Genomic DNA, 17598 nt, shown 5'->3' on the forward strand with positions numbered 1-17598 from the left:
GGATGGGTAACTTTGGGTGCTTGATTTAGAAACTATATTCTTTGCCTTTCTTGTATTGTTCACTAATTGTATTAAAGTTACTTTTCATTAAAGTTTCATATGTTTTGTGTTGATGCAGCGGATGGCAGAACTTATTTAGAACAGGCAGGTTTGGGGGGTCTGGGGTGCCCCTCTCCCTGCCCTGTAACAATATGTCTAGTGGTTAGTGGTGCCTCTTGACTGAAGGTGTCTAATTGGGGTTGTCAATTATGTCAAGCCACATATGTGGATTGGGCTTTCTCACAATGTAGTAACTGGATTCCAAAATAAGTGTTCTGAGCGTGTGTGTGTGTGAGAGAGAGAGATAGATTCAGGCAGAAATCAAATTTCCTTTCATTACCTACTCTTGGAAGATGCTCAGTGATGCTTCTCCCACATTCTATTGACTGAGGTAGTTCAAAAATTGCACCTATGCTCAAGGGGAGGGAATGTGGACTCTACCACTCCTGAAGAATGTCAAGGTCACATTGTAAGAGTATGTAGAATGAAAGACATATTGGCATTGTCATGTCTAGAAAATGCTAAGTCATCTCACTGAGAAATTTCAGAACATGGAAGTCAAACAGAAGATCCTACAAATTCCATTAGTTTTTTAAGTGCCCTACATCTTTTCTTTATGGACTCTTCCACTGTACCATTGGGGAAATTATGCATCATCACACAAATCTGCTTCCCTACCTCAGAAGAGTGTACTTGGCCCGGGTCAATCAATGTACCTATTCTCTTAAGTATGCTGGTTGCTTCAGAGTTGGACACATTTCACAAATAAAGTCAAGCCAGCTCTCTTTCAGGGATTGGTACAGACATTGGTTATGAAAAGGCCTCTTCTGAGGTTGTAAGCACCAGGGACAATGTAAGCCAGGGGCTGTCTCTGCAGCCAAATACAACAGGCCTGCTTTAGAATGAAGCCAACGCTAAAGGAAGTAAAGAGATGGAAAGAGAAATAATTAAAATGATGTTGTTTGAATGCCTGGAATTATCTCTACCCTTGACTACCCTAGATCATGTAAGCCAACCAATCCCCTTTTGCACATGTAAGTCTCTGTCACTTTAAACAAAAAATGTCTTGACTAATTCAATAATTCATTGCACTGGCATTTTGGAGGAAAATAACCATATGAGACAGTAATCACCAGAATATTCTACCTTTGTCAGTTTCCCAGGGGTAGACTCCAATAGTAGCAAAGATTCCTAGGACATTCAAAAAATTCAAGTAACAACTATAAAAGATTTTGCCTCCAGGATTCACTCATATTTCAGTAAGTTCTTTTTGTATCTGTAATTCAGCGTAAGTGATATGTGTCAAAAAAGTTAATTTTAAAAAGGCAGTTTTCAGAAATGACATATATAATAAAATGAACTCTAAAATATATGGTACAGTTGAGGATCTGTTAAGGGTAGTTTATAATTCTCATATGTTAAATTTTGAATGTCTTAAATTTTCCAAACATTATCTTATAATTGTTATAATTGACTATTCATAGCCTGTACATATGTATTCCGGGTATAGTTCCACAGTTATAAAAGAAAAATATTTTCAAACACTGTTGGTAAACAATGAGCTTATGTGGGAATCAGATTACAGTTAGGTTCTATGCGATGCTTTGCTTTTGGACATTGAATGTATGAATTTTCCTTTAGAGAAGGGAGGATGGAAGGGAAGAGGGAGGGAGAACTAGGAAAATTAAACAATGGGTAGGATTTGAATTATTTGTTCATTGTAAGCATAATTTCAAATTTTCAGGTAAAAATACAAAGCAAAACACTTTTGAATAATTATAATTCTAGCAAGTCAGATTCCCAAACAGATGCATTCTAAGTTTAGTATAAACAAATGGTAACTCAGGGGTATGTATTTCTCCACTATAATAACTCAGAAAGAAAAGTTTTCAAAATCAGTTTAAAGCCATACTGTTTCCAGAGTGAAGAATCAAATAAAGCATGTATAGCTAGACATTTCTGAGGTCAGTTTAAGTAGACTTAGAGCCATAAATCACTTGATGCAGATTTTGGTTTTGTTTTTGTTATTCAACATGGACGATGTAAGATTTTCAGGGGAGTTAAAAAAATAAACAACATTGCAGTCATCAGACCATGATTCTTTGGAATTGATTTCCATAAAGTTCAAATACATGAAATTATTGACTTGTGTCACCATTTCTTAGATAAAAATAAAGGTGTTTAAAGTACATTTTCCTATGATGTATAGGAACTAGACAATTATTTGGTGTCAGATGCTGTTTGACATATTTATCACACTTAATTGTCACAAAATCCTATGTGGCAGGTATTATCATTGTTTGCATTTTAGAAAGGAGAAAGTGGAGTTATACAGCCAGGAAAGTCACATACCAGAGGCCTGGCAGCTCATAAGTAGCTGAAGCAGGATCTGAATCTCCCACAGTCATAACCACCACTCTCTAGTGCCTACAATTCAGAACTGGCTTGAAAATGACCCTGAAAATAGCTGATCACTCTGAGGAGGAAAGCTTAGTTCATCCTGATAGAAAGTAACACTTTAATATAAAAGTTGGAAACACAGGTTGCCCAATAAAATAAAATCCCGTTCTAGTCGGTAAACATGTATTCAAACTCAAACCATTTTTAAGAATATAAAATATAACGGAATTTCATTGTTATTAGCATCCAATTCATGAGAATAAGAAAACATCTGGGTCCAATTAATCATTACAAACTTCGTATTTTCATATTCAAGAAGCAATCAACTTTACTCTGTCCACAATCAGCTAGGACAGAAGTATGGTAATTCATGCATATTAGCTTATCACAACACATAACAGAAAGCAGCTTTCCCTGTCTTTATTTTTATTTTATCAAAGTAATGAATGTAAATGGCAACAAACCACTAAGGGGTACAGAAAATCCTAGGACAAAGGCCACAGACTCCCCTTTCCCAAGCCTGAACCCACTCGTCAAAAGCAATCCATTTTTACTATTTCCCTTTTTAGCTCTCTGGAAGTATGGATGATATGCTTAGACATCTGTTTCTTAATTTGTGTCTGCTGACACCCTGATAGCCCTCATGTGAAAGAAGCACTTAATTTATAAGATCCCTCTGGTCCTCTATCATCTTCTGAAGATTGTTGTTCTTTGTTATTTTTAGTTCTTTCTCCGGTTACCTTGGTAACTTTAAATACTGTACTTAAAGCTCTAGTTCCAGTTCTATTAAGTTTTGATAGTATCTCTTGGACAGAATGTAAAATATTCATAATACTGACAATACAGAAGATGGAATGTGGCCAGGGCTGATTTCCTGGGTATTGACTTGTGCACTTACACAGAGACCTCGGCCTAGAAGCACTGAGGGCTTGATTTAATGCTCTGCCATCATTGCCTTGAAATCCTTAAGATATTAAAGAAAATCTTAAAATGGAAAGGGATGCCTGGTTCATGGTCCAGTGATCCATAATTCAATGTAATTCCAACTAAAATTACAACAGATTTTTTTTTAAAGGAACACAATCTAGACTTTATATGCTCAAGAATAGCCAGGGTTTGTCTTCCCTATATCAGATGTCAAAAGTTATTCTAAAGCAATCTTAATGTGATATTGGCATAGGAATAAAGAACTGAAAATTGAAACAGAGTGCGCAGAGTATATAGAAATGCTATATGCCAGGAGTGGTATTACAGAGACAGGATAGACTATTCAACAGATGGAGCTGGTGGATTAAAACTTTTAATGTGAAAAAACAAAGCTTTAAAAAATTAAAATACAGTATAGGAGTATATTTTTGTAAACTCAAAATAAGGAAAAATTTATCAAGACACATAAAGCAATGACAATTAGGAAAATATTGAGAAATTCAACTCTGAAAATTATTAACATTTGTTCATCAAAAAAAAAGTAAAAGACAAGCAATTAACTGGGAAGAGATATTTACAACAAATGTTTGGACTATTAACATCTAGAATACAAATCAATAAGAAAAGAAAACCAACTGAATATAAAACTAGACAAAAGCCTTGAAAAGACATTTCACTGAAGAGGAAAAATAAATGGCACATTACCATATAAAAATATATCCAACATCATAGGTAAATATATCCAATATCATAGGTAATTAAAGAAATACAAATTATTGCAGATTTAGATTTCATATCTATTAGGTTGTCAAAAATCATGAGGTCTGATAACACCAAATGTTTGTCAGGACACAAATCACAGAGAACTGGTAGTGAGAGTACAAACAGGTATAAAGATTTTGGAAAACAATTTGGCACTGTGTTGTAAAGTTCAACCTTCACATACTCTGTGAAGCAGCTACTCCACTCCTAAGAATATAAGCTAGATATATGCATATATGTTCTTACATTTGCACCTCATGCTCATACCTACAGTTCATAACAGCAAAAACTAAAAATGGGAAAAAATCAAATGCATCAGCTGCATGACAAATGGTAAATTCAGCCAATGAAATATTATACAACAGAAAAAGTGAATCCACTGTAACTACATGCAATGGCAAGAATTAATCTTATAAACACAATATTAAGTGAAGAGGAGAAAGTCAAAAGACTACTTCAGTATTCATTTTTATAAAGATTAAAATTAAAGGTAACCCAAACAAAAAAATTCAGAATAAGAGCTCTAGCTGGGGGTAGGTTTGAAGATGGAAGAGGGAAGGAGTATACCGGTAGTTACCCAGCACCCTTGCTGAAACAAATTTTCTTGCTCTCCCCATTTCCTGGAAGATGAAATGTTTCTAGTTCACTTTTCATCTTCAGTGACTCAGCTTTATGTGGGGATCTCAGTTCAACTCTCTAGGTTATGCAGTCCCTTGGGGTCATCTCCTGTCCTGCCAGAGTCATTCTATTCTAAACCCTTTGTTAATGAGATTGGCAAGCCTCACAAAATTTCAGCCCTAGGCCCAATTTACCCCTCTGGTTTTCACTTCTATTTGGTTTATTCCCCTGGAAATTACCCTTCCTTTCTTTTGAGCTCAGATATGCTTTTGAGAAGATGTTTGTGACAGTTGATCCAACATTCTGTGGTGCATTTTGCCCTGGTACATCTTATATCAATTTTCTAATCTTGTCTATAAATTCGATCTTTTCTAGTTTTCCAATTCTATTTTGATCAATTTCGACTAAAATGAAATCAGTAGTCCCTCTGTTTTTAGATATGCTGGCAAAACATCTATGTAATATTGACTTATAATTCAATCACAATGTTGTATGTGAATTTGTCTTTCTGCTTATAAATTTTGCCAATTTTTGTTTTCTCTACTTTTTTCCTTAATCAATCTTGAAATGGGTTTAAATGTATAGGTATTTTCAAAGGACAAGCTTTTGCATTTTTATCCTATTTACTACTATTTTTGTTTCCTAATTTATTAAAATTTCAACTTTCATTTTCTTAACTACTTTTTCCTAGTTTCTTCTGGTTTCTTTCATTGTTCTTTTCTCAGTAATTTCTAGATGAGTATTTATTTTTCATCATTTTTAAATGAAGATATTCCTCTGAGAATATATATTTTGATATGAATTTCTTTTATTGTTAGTTTTAAATTCTTTGATCCAAAAATTGTTTTAAAATGTTTTTTAAGTATCAAAGTATATAGGAATCATCTTTATATTATCTACTCCAAATTTTATTTAAATTGATCAGTGAATAGAATCTGTAATTACTTTTTAAATTCTGTTGCAATTTTCTTTTAGGACCAACTTATGAGAGTATAAATGTTCCATTGCTTTCCCCTTTAATGCCCACAAAACACTGTGCTCACCAATCCACACATAGCTATTAACTCAAGTTTATTGATTATGATATTCAGGTCCTTTATACATCAGATAGCTGCTAGAAAGAGAAACAAGAGGAATAGTACTTAAACAGGACAGAGTTTTATTTTCTCTCTCACACACACAATAGCAAATTTGGCAACAGATACCTCAGAACGGATACAGTTCTACGATGTCATTAATGTGCTGCAAATTTTAATGCTATTTTCCATCCTTAACGTTGATTTATAGCCAAAAGGAGTTTCATCTATCACAGCCAATATTCCAAGCAGAAGAAGAAAAGTTAAAAGGCACAAGAGACCTTACAGTTTAATCAGTCTTCTTTAAAGTGCTTTCCTAGAACCCCCTCCCAGTGATTTCTGTTTATGAATCAGTGGCCACTTGTCCTTTATGTATTTATGTACTTACTATGTTGCTTACTGCATATAGGTTTATGTGTGTTCTTAATAGCATTGCCTCTTATAATTACATAATTTCCTTTGTTGTCCTCTCTGGTGCTTTTTACTTTAAATTTCTCATGCATTCTCTTTTACTAGTTTCTGCCCAATATTTTTTGCCCATTTCCTTAATTTAAATCTCACTGCTACTTTATTTAAGTGTACTTTTAATCTACTTTGACAGTCTCTATATTTTAAAGAATGAGATCAATCCATTCAAATATAGAATGTAAAATCTGATGTACTTGATATTTGTTTCATACCTTGCTTTATATTTACAAATTTTATTTCCTTTTATCATAGAAGAAAAAATGCCTTTTCAATGATACTTGCCTCAAGAGAACCAAGGAACATTTTGTATTTCAAAGGATTTATGGTTGCATGTAACAATTGTAATATATTTTGAAGAGATACTTTTTTCCAAATAAAATTAACATTAATTATATCCACTATAAAGGGCATACCACTTTATACCCTTCTGGTTTCAATCTATTTTTTATTATTTTATTTTCTTCTATTTTTACTTTAACTTTTTTAAGTACTTTTTTCTTACATTGTTGTTAATTTTTGGACAGTGTTTGATTTCTCCTCTCAGATCTAGTTCTTGTACTTCTCCCACAACCCTATATAGCATCAGTGATACATCACCACAGTCTCTTGTGTTCTTTCCTCAGATCTATTGTCAGCTTGCAAGTTTTGTCATTTTCCTGACCCTTTGTTTGGTTTCTCTATATTCCAAATGTAAGTGAAACCATCTGATATTTATCTTTTTCCTTCTTATTTCACTTAGCATGATCCCTTCCAGATCCATCCATGTTGCTGCAAATGGTAGGAGTTTATCTTTTTTGATTACTGAGTAGAGTTCCATTGTGTATATATACCACATCTTCTTGATCCATTTATCTGTTTTGGGGTATTTAGGTTGTTTCCATATGATGCATACACTAAAAGTGTGGCAAATTAGTTTTGGGGCCCTTTGAGTAGATTCCTAGTAATGGAATTGCTGGGTCATATGATAGGTCGGTTTTTTTAGAGTTTTGAGTAACTGCCACATGGATTTCCATGGCGGATGGACTAGTTTATATTCCCACCAGCAGTGTAAGAGGGTTCCTTTTTCACCACATCCTCACTAGCACGTGTTGTTAATTCCTTTTTTTTTTTTTAATATGGGTCATTCTCACCAGTGTGGGGTGGTATCTCATTGTGGTTTTAATTTGCATTTCCCCAATAATAAATGATGTTGAACATTTTTTCATAGACCTGTTGGCTATTTGTATTTCTTCTTTAGAGAAGTGTCTATTTATTTCTTCTGCCCATTTTTTTCATTGGGTTGATTCCTTTGTTTTTGTTAAGTTGTGTAAGCTCTTTGTAGGTGTTCGATATCAGTTCTTTATTAGATGAATAGTGTGCAAATATTTTCTCCCATTCAGTGTGGTGTCTTTATGTTTTGGTTATTGTCTCTTTTGCTGTATGGAAGGTTTTTAGTTTCACATTGTCCAAGATGTTTATATACACCTTTAATTGCCTTGCTTTTGGAGAAAAGTTCTCAAAGGTATTTCTGAAGTTTCTGTCATGGAGTATTTTGTCTATGTTTTCTTCTATATATATTATGGTTTCAGGTCTTATATCCAAGTCTTATCCATTTTGAGCTGATTTTTTTTGTTGTTGTTGATGATGTGAGATAGTAGTCTAGTTTCATTCTTTTGCATGTGGCAGTCCAATTTTCCTGGTACCATTTGTTGGAGACTTTTCTTGTTCCAGTGTATATTCTTTGCTCCTTTGTCATAGATTTGTTGACCACATATGTGTGGTTTTATTTCTGGGCTTTCAATTCTATTCCAGTGGTCTCGGTGTCTGTTTTTGTTCAAGTACCATGGTGTTTTTATTATTATGTCTTTGAGGATAGTTTCAAGTCTGGAAAGCATAATGCCCCTATCCTTCCCCTTTTTAGTCTGGAGAGTTCTGGATTTTCGGGGTCTTTTGTGATTCCATACAAATTTCAGTAACATTCCATTTCTTTTAAGAATGCCATTGAGATTTTTACCGAAATTGCACTGAATCTATACATTGCTTTAGGTAGGATGGTCGTTTTGATAATGTTGATTCTTTCAATCCATGAGCAGGGAATCACTCCATTTCCTTGTGTCTTTTCCTATTTTTTTTAAAGATTTATTTATTTATACAAGAACCGGGGTACAGGACAGATGCGCAGGAGGGTGACGGAATTCACCAGAGACAGAGTGGAGAACAGAACAGGCAGACTGACTGAAATACACTGCTGAGGGGAGCAGCGGGCGAGACAGGAGAGGTCTGCCCCACCATGTGGGATTCTCGCTGGCTGGCCGGGATTGAATTCACACTGCAGAGGCTGCGGACAGCTTCACAGTGTGGCACTCAACCACCTGTGCCACCGGGGAGGTCCTCTCCTATTTCTTTTAACAATGTTTTACAATTTTCCTTGTATAGGACCTTTACCTCCTTTGTTAGATTTATTCCCAGGTATTACTCTTTTTGGGGGGGTACGATTGTAAATGAGATGGTTTTCTTAATTTCTTCCTCTCTAAGTTGGTTGTTTATATATAAGAAGGCAACTGATTTTGGTGCATTGATTTCATAATCTGCTACTTTACTCAGGGGGGAAGGGTGGTGGCTGTTGGCTATTCCCTTGGTCAACCGGGTCCACAAGGCTCCAGGCAGTGAGTCCAGGCGTCCTGTGGCCACAGGAAATGCCAGGAGTAGTCTATGCAGTCTGTTGGATGACCACAGGGGAGGTGGGAGGAAAAGCAGCAGCCCAATTTTTATTTCTTATTCCTGTTTGCTATTTTTCCTTTCCTCTAATACACATATTTCCTTACTATTCATTTAAATGAATATATCATGTTGCCTCCATCAAAATGCTCCATTCCCCTCCCCAATTTTTACAATGCCAATAAGATATGTTTAGAATACTTTCACTCTACTCTACCTACTTTTCCCTATCCTTTGAAAGGTATTTGTTTCCTCTCACCTCCTATCTTCCAGTCTCACCCCTATATTTGGTGCTGGAACAATTGAGTATCCATTTCAAAAAAATTCAAGCTCAGCCCATACCACCACCTTACACAGAAGTCAATTGAAATAGATAATAGCATTAAACCTAAAAACTAAAACTTCTAGAAGGTATCAGAGGGAAAGAGCTTTGCACCCTGGCATAAATGAAGATTCTTTTTTAAGTAGGACACATAAAGTACAATTTATGAAGATAAATAAATAGGACTTCTATCAAAATGCAAAGCTGCTGTCCTTCAAAGACATAAAATAATGAAAAGACAAGCTACAGACCAGAGGAAACAACCTGGGAAACACACATCTAAAAAAATGACATGTTTCCAGAGTGATAAGAGAAACAAATAACCTGATTCTCAATGGGTAAAAGATTTGGGCAGTATACAAAATGCACACACACACACACACACACACAAATGGATAATAAGCACATGTGCTCAACATGACTACTCATCGGGGAAGTACAAATTAAAATCCAAATGTGAGCTCATTATACACCTATTAGAATGGTTATTTAAGAACAGTAACTATACCAAGTACTGTGAAAAATGTTGAACAACATGCATCACTGATAGAAATGCAACACAGCACAGTCACTTGAAAACGGCAATTTCTTATAACGTTAAGCACACGCTTCCTACCATAAACCAGCAGTCCCATACTCAGAACTTACTTGAGAGAAACAAAAACTTGTATATTCACACAAATCTCTCTGTAATGTCTATGCCAGGATTATCCATAATCTCCTAAAACAGGAAACAAAACAAAATGGTCTCCAAAGAGTGGAAGGATAAACTTTGGTTCATGTACATACACATACCGTCAGGCTGCTCAGCAATACAAAGTCGCGAACTACTAATGCATGCTGCGACATGGATGAATCACAAATGCATTCTGCTAATTACAAAAATTCAGACTAAAAAGGATATCTATTGTATAATTCCATTAACATGACATTCTGGAAAGGGTAAAATCATTGGGGGAAAAACAAAACAGCTCAGTGGTTGCCAGAGGCTGGGGGCTAGAGGGAGGAGTTGTGCTTATGCAGTTGTGAGTAGTAAGTATACTTCAATAATAAAACTACCCAGAGAAACAAAAACCCAATTTTGCATTCTGTGGTTACCTCAGGATCAACATAGTGATAACTCAGCGTAATCTAGTTACTAAAGTCCATAAGATCGTGACGTATGGGATATGGTTTTTCCAGCACCAGATAACAGGTCAGCCAGGGGTAGCAATTCCTCCTCAGGCCTAGGTGGGACCAGGGTCAGTGATGTGTCAATATTTATTCTTCAGGAATTTGACTACTTAGATGAACCCTTTGCTGGGGGCCGCGAGGCTAGCCGTTCTCATGCTGCATGTCCAACTGGCACCTGCTTTCATTGGCACTGTGGCTTGAGGGCGGGGCTCAGGTAAGCTCGTCTTCCTATAGTTCAGTTTTCTGAACAGGTCTGCTTTTGTTTTTTCTCCATCTTCACCAAGCCTGTGCTTAGTCTCTTCTCCAAGCCCCGGAGCTGAGGTGTGCAGCTTCTCTTCCACCAGGTTTTGTCTGACTTCCTTTGCCGTTCTTGCTCAGCTGGCTCTAGCTGTGCATGCCCGAGGAGCCCGCTGTGAACTGGCAGAGTGGGGAGGTGAGGGTTCTCGGGCGTCTAGCAGATTTACTTCTCCTACTTGTTCCTCTCCTACGTGCCTAGAACTACTCTTGCACTATGAACACAACAGATTTCTATCTTGGCCAATACTGTCCATTGAACACGCCTCCCATCTTTTACAATCTGCCTTTCCCCAATTTATATTAAACCGGATAGTCCTAATTCCCTATTTTCCGGTTCAGATACCTCAGCTACCAAGCAAGATTTTCAAATATTCCAAGGGAAAGAAAATGAAAGAAAAGAAAACAAACTATTCTTTTCACGAGACTTGTTGTCTTGGAGAGGAACTATTCAATGACAATTGTCTGAGTTTATTGCCAGTGCTCCCTCTTGTCCTCCCTCCCCCAATTTCAGTTGCTTTCCACTCCAGCTAGAAGATCTTCTCCCTTAAATAAAATCATGCCTGAAGTGAAATACTCAATTTTTAAAGCCATACTTATTTTTAATCCTTTTAGGCAATTGTCTCAAAGCCATTTTCAGTTCAGTGTACTTGAAGAGCATTGATCATTCTGGAAATGCTGAAACTCAGACATCAATTATACCCATTGTCTGATCTACCTGCCTAAAATACATGTATACTGGCATTCATCTTTTAAGCAAAATGTCATAATTTTTTAATTTAATATTAACCACTGGAAATTGCATGTCTCATTTACAGACACTTTAGGCGGGGAGGTGTCAAATTCCACATAGAAAACCATTTCTGAATGTTTGTCCTCAGATCATCATTCAACAACAAAAGAATTCAGTCACATAACTCACCATTTCCTCCTTGTCCACTTTTTCAGAAGTCAACAAAGCTTTTAAAACTTTATTGGTGTTACTATTATCCCTTCTTACATTTAAAAAACTTCAGGTATTTAAGTTTCTTTGGTCTTGTAATCTCTGTACTTTACATTATTCTTACAAGGAGTTAGCTTCATGAAAGCTAAAACTTTTTCATCTCTACTGTCACCATGTCCTACTTCTAAAAGCCTGGATGGCCATTAAATGCATGTCGGAAAAGTTAGCAACCGCACATTTGTTGTGGTCACAGGGTGAACCTCAAAACATCCCTAATTTCTTGTTAGCAGGCATAGTATCAGGACCTGGGGCATCAGTGTGAGATACCTACTGAGTCCTCTGCCTGAATATCAGGCCTTCCCTCCCATTAGGGTTCCAAATCCCCTCTGTTTTTTTTTTTTTTGTTGTTGTTGTTGTTTGTTTTTTTTAAGATTCATTTATTTATACAAGAACAGGGGTACAGGCCAGGGGCGCCGGAGGGTGAGAGAATCCACCAGAGACAGAGTGGGGAGGAGAACAGGCATACGGACCAAAGGCACTGCTGAGGGGAGCAGCCAGCGAGGCAGGAGAGGTCTGCTGCGCCATGTGGGAATCTCCCCCGCTGGCCGGGAATCGAACCTGCGCTGCAGAGGCCACGGACAGCCTCACAGCGCCCGCCCAACCTGCTGCGCCACCGGGGAGGCCCTCCCTTCATTTTCTAAGAAATGTTTTATGTTGGAATAATTTCCAATTTATAGAGGTTACAAAGATAAGATAGAGTTCCTAGGCTTAGCTGGGATTTCACTTGTTTTTCCCTTTTCCTCTGCCACGCTCCAATCCGAGCCTCACATTGCATTTTGCGATCGTGTCTTTTAGACTCGGCTGGTCTGTTACCACTGCTCAGACTTTGCCCTCTCATTTTTAAATGGCTGAAAATTTTGTTTATTTCAGTTCTACAGGAAGAGTCTGAGCCGTGCTCGGCCTAGATACTGAATGTTATGGAAAATATTTCTTCCAGTTAATTGTGAAACAGCAGGTTTGTCGAAAGAGAGGAGCGGGAAAGCTGTAAAATGTTGCTTTATAATATAATCATGAATTATATTTCTGAGGTTCAACTTTCTTTTACTCCTTCAAAACAGGCCACCTGGAGCAAACCAGGAGCAAATATCTCTACTCTTTACCCATACCCTCTGCTCTGTTGACAAGTTTGTGATTATGAGCGGGACTGTGGCACTCAGTTCTCTGTAGAACCAAAACCATTCTCATCATCTTCTTCCAAAAGAAAGCTGGTTTTATTTATATATTTATTTAATTTTTTAGGGCAGCGATGTGTTTGGCGAAAATACGGCAATGCTCAGTCTTCCTTGCAGCTCTGTGTGACCACGGAACACCCTGGTCAATGGGATATAAGCAGAGGCTACTGGACGGGCCTCTGAAGAAAGCTACTATTCTCCTGTTTTTAACAGGAGCAGCTGGCATGTGCCTCATGCACTTTATCCTTCTTTTTCCTCCATAAAATGTAAACTCTCGGCCTGGAAAAGGAGCAGTCAATTTGCAAGCCTGGGCATGTGAAAGACAGAAAGCGGGAAGCAGAAGGAACCCCACACCAGCCCCACGCTGCCTGTCTCCAGATTTCTTGTTACATAAGAATAATTAATAAAATAAAATAAAACAACCCCCTTTAGTTAAGTCAGTATTTGTCAGTTTTAAATGACAGGTAATCAAATGTGATCACACTCATCAACAGAGCCACGCTGGCAACAAGTACTAGGTAGGCCTGACCAACAGCAGACCACAGCTTGACAACCACTTTACATAATCTCCGAGAAATCAAGAGAATGAAAAAAATGTCAGAGATTGGAGATAGACAATATTCCACAATTCAAAAAGGGCATAAAGACCTTGGGGCTTAGTCAGTCCCTAGAACTTTAAGCATGATTCTTACTAAACAAATTTATGTGTCTAAAGGGCTTTGCTTGCTGCCCTTCAGGTAAATTCACTTTGCTTTGGCGGCTGTGATCAAGCAAAAGTTCACTGCAGTTAAGGAACAGTCCTCCGTGCAGGAATTCAGAGCCCTTCTTGTAGTGCTCCTGGATGCGGGAAGAAGTCAGTCAATGTGTGCTGCTTCTGGAGGTGGCAACGTTGTGTGAGTGAGGGGCTGCTGATGGCAACGGAGGCACAGGGCTGGGTCCATAATCCAGTTTGAACGTCACTGATACAACATATGTGTGCATATACTGCTTAAATTCTTTACAGAAATGTTCTCACTAGATGCTCCCAATGCCCCCCATGAGGTACATACTTTGTTATCTCTGTGTCACAGATAAAGAAACCAAAGTTCAGGGAGAGCCAATAACTTGCCCAAGAAGACTAAGGCGCTCTTATCCTTGATTCCCATCTATGTAACACTGGGGCATGGCACCAGCCCCCACCTCCTTGAAAATTCCTCTTTTTTCATGCTACTGGTCACTGCACTTGGGCCTTACACAGACTCAACAGCCCTTCCACCTCTCATGGAGCTATGTGTACAACAAATGACAATCGGCAAAGCTCTAGTCCTTGGTATTTCAATATTAAGACTAAACTTCACTTTAGTTCTTAAGTGGGCCTTAGCACAATTTCTTTGATTGTAACTTCTTCCTCCTCTTCCTAGTGTTTGTTGGTTAGACTGCTTTCTTGGATTTCTAGCTCAGCTTCCATATAGGTTAGTTGCTCCATCAGTTACAAGCACCTATGTCTGCAGGTTATGGAAAAGCCCCCTGAGGAAGGCTTAGTTGAACAGATGGTTATTTTTCTTACACCGGAAGTCTAGTTGGTGGCAATGACTCACAGAGGCCACTGTGACTCTCTTGGTCTCCTAGCCACGGTTTCCCAAGCTTTAGGCATCACCTCCAAATCAAGACAGACATTACAGAGGAAGCAGCAACATCAGTCAAATTTATCCTCTTTTCTCAGACAAGCTAAAGTTACCCCAGAAACTTCCTAGTAAACTTATGTTTACATTTCATTTGAAAAAAAATATGTCATGTGGCCACTCAGTTTCAGGGTGGCTGGAAATACGCATTTCCAGGTTTCACAGCCTCTCAGGTAGACAGGCAAACAAGGGGGAATGAGCCTGGGAATGGAAGTGGAGTTAGCCATCCCAGTAGCTGCCACAGACTATGTACTTATTGGTTCTCAACGGATAAAGAGAAAACAATGACATATCTCATAATGAAGTACATACTGAGCTGACCTGGAGAGTTAACACTGCTGTTTGTGCAGGTTTATTGGTGACATTTGGGTATGAATAATTCCTGGCACTCAATCCCAAGGTACAAGAGAAATTCCAACTCGAATGTCTAATATCAAGCTCACATGTAGAGAGCTTGGAAGTTGTCACCCCTTTCTATACCATAGGGAAAACATTGATCAAACAGAAAACACTCACTTTTATTAGACCCAGAGAATTGAGGTCACAGGTCAAACTGTCCAGATAGGTGAATACTGAGAATCACAGCAGACATCAGATTATCTGAGGCAGAAGCTGCTGGGGCCAATTATTGGTAGAAACACTTACATGGTGGTTTTGATGAATTGCTTGAGGCTAGGTATGGACTAGTTTGAGAGCTGAAAAATCCTGGGGGACCAAGCTTGGGGGGAAGGCCTATACTTTCATGGGTTTTGCCTCCAGGAACCCCATCAGGTTCTCACTGTGAAGATCAGAGAAAAATTCCCTCCTGTTTCCTGCAGGAGGAAGGAAAAGCAACCAGTTTGAAATATGCCCAGTACTCTCCATAACAAAGGCCTGTCCTCCAAGGGAAATGACCTCAGTAGAGTAATTCCTAACCTGGGAGAGGAGTTACTAGGCCCTGCTCATACCTTCTAACTTTCTTGTAGCACCTAAACTGAGAGGGAACAAAAGCTAAGAAGTGCTTCTGAAGACCACCACCCAGGAACTCGGGCCCAACAAAAATCTGAGATTTAATCGCAAGATGATATGATGTGCCCCCCCACACACACACTTTGCCACCACATCAGCAGCACTCCAGTGTAATAGATTACAGCTAACAGAGCTGAGGGACAGACTATGTAAGGAGTTCTCAGGGTAGCCCAAAGATGACAAAGGAGACAAAAACAAGGGTATTAGAAGAAACTGAAGTAGATGTTGCACTTACAGCTGCAACAAACATTAAACACCAATTCAGCTCTGAGTGAAATTAACATAAAGCCTCAAACTAAAAACCTAATTAATTCAGTCCCTATTACCCAATATGTCTTGCCCAAATTTCAACAAGAAACTGTAAGGCATGCTTACCGGCAAGAAAAAGCATAGTGTGAACAGACAAAGCAAGCATAGAAATGAGACTTAAGACACTAATACTGGAATTATAAGATAGGGAATTTAAAGCAATTAAGATTTTTTTTCAAAATTATCATTTTTTTTTAATTTTAAAGATTTATTTATTTATTTATACAAGCACTGGGTACAGTCAGAAGCGCAGGAGGATGAGAGAATTCACCAGAGCCAGAGCGGAGAGCAGAGCAGGCAGAAAGACCGAAGTACACTGCTGAGGGGAGCAGCGGGCGGCAGGAGAGGTCTGCGCGCCATGAGGGACCCTCGCCTGGCGGCCGGGGATCGAACCGGCACTGCAGAGGCTGCGGGCAGCTTCGCAGCCCAGCGCTCAACCACTGCGCCACCGGGGAGGCCCGTAAAGCAATTATGATTAATATGTTAAAGGTGCTATGGAAAAAGTAGATAATGTGTGACAATAGTGTAAGCAGAGGGATGGAATCTCTAAGAAAGGCTCAAAAATAAATGATAAAAATTAATATAACCACACTGTAGCAGAAACAGAGAATATCTTAGATAGGCTCATCACTAGATTAGAAATGGCTGAGGAAAGAATCTATAAGCTTGAAATTATGTCAGTGGAAACTTCCCAAACCGAAAAGTGAGAAGAAAAAAAAAAGTGGGCAAAAATAAAGAGAATATAACCAAGTATTGGGGAGCACTTATAAAAGGTGTAATTTTGCATCAGGGAATACCTGAAGAACAGAGAAAGGAACAAAAGAAAGACTTCAAGTAATAAAGACCGAGGCTTTTTCAAAATTAACTAAATACACCAAACCACAGATCCCGAAAGTTCAGAGGACTCGTAACAAGATAAATACCAAAATCCACACCTAGACATAGCATTATCTAAACTAAAGAAAAGAGAAAACTTAGAAGAAGCCAGGGCTGGGGAGAGTTACTCTGGAGGAATAAAAATCAGAATTATCTGTCTACTAATCAGAAACCATAGAGGTAGGAGGAGAATGCAGCAAAATATGTAAAGTGTTGAAAGAGGAGAAAAAACTAAAAGTCTGTATCCAGTGGAATTTGTAACCAGGAGATATGCTTTGCAAGAAATGTTAAAAGTTCTTCAGAGAGAAGGAATGTAACACAGGTCAGAAATTCAAATCTGCATAAAGAAAGGAAGAGCATTTGAGAAGGAATAAATGATGGTAAAATGAACTCTTATTTTTCTTAATCTTAATTGATCTACAAGATACATAGCTACCAAATCATGAAAAGATGTGTAGAAACCTGAAATTTATACTGCTAAGTGAAAGAAGCCTGTGAAGGGACTACATACATACATACATACACACATACTGTATGATTCCAACTATCTTTCTGGAAAAGTCAAATCTATGAAGAAAGTAAAACAAAACAAAACAGTGGTTGCCAGGGCTTAGAGGACTGAGCTGATGAGTAAGTGGACCACAGGGGATTTTTAGGGTAGAGGAACTATTTTGTATATGATACTCTAATGGTGCATGTCTGACATGTATTCGTCAAAATAAATAGCGTAAAACAGATGGACTTTAACATAATCATAGACTTAATAACATCATAGACTTGGGCATCCCTGGTG

Source organism: Talpa europaea, assembly GCF_964194135.1.
Source record: "Talpa europaea genome assembly, chromosome: X".
NCBI lineage: Eukaryota > Metazoa > Chordata > Mammalia > Eulipotyphla > Talpidae > Talpa > Talpa europaea.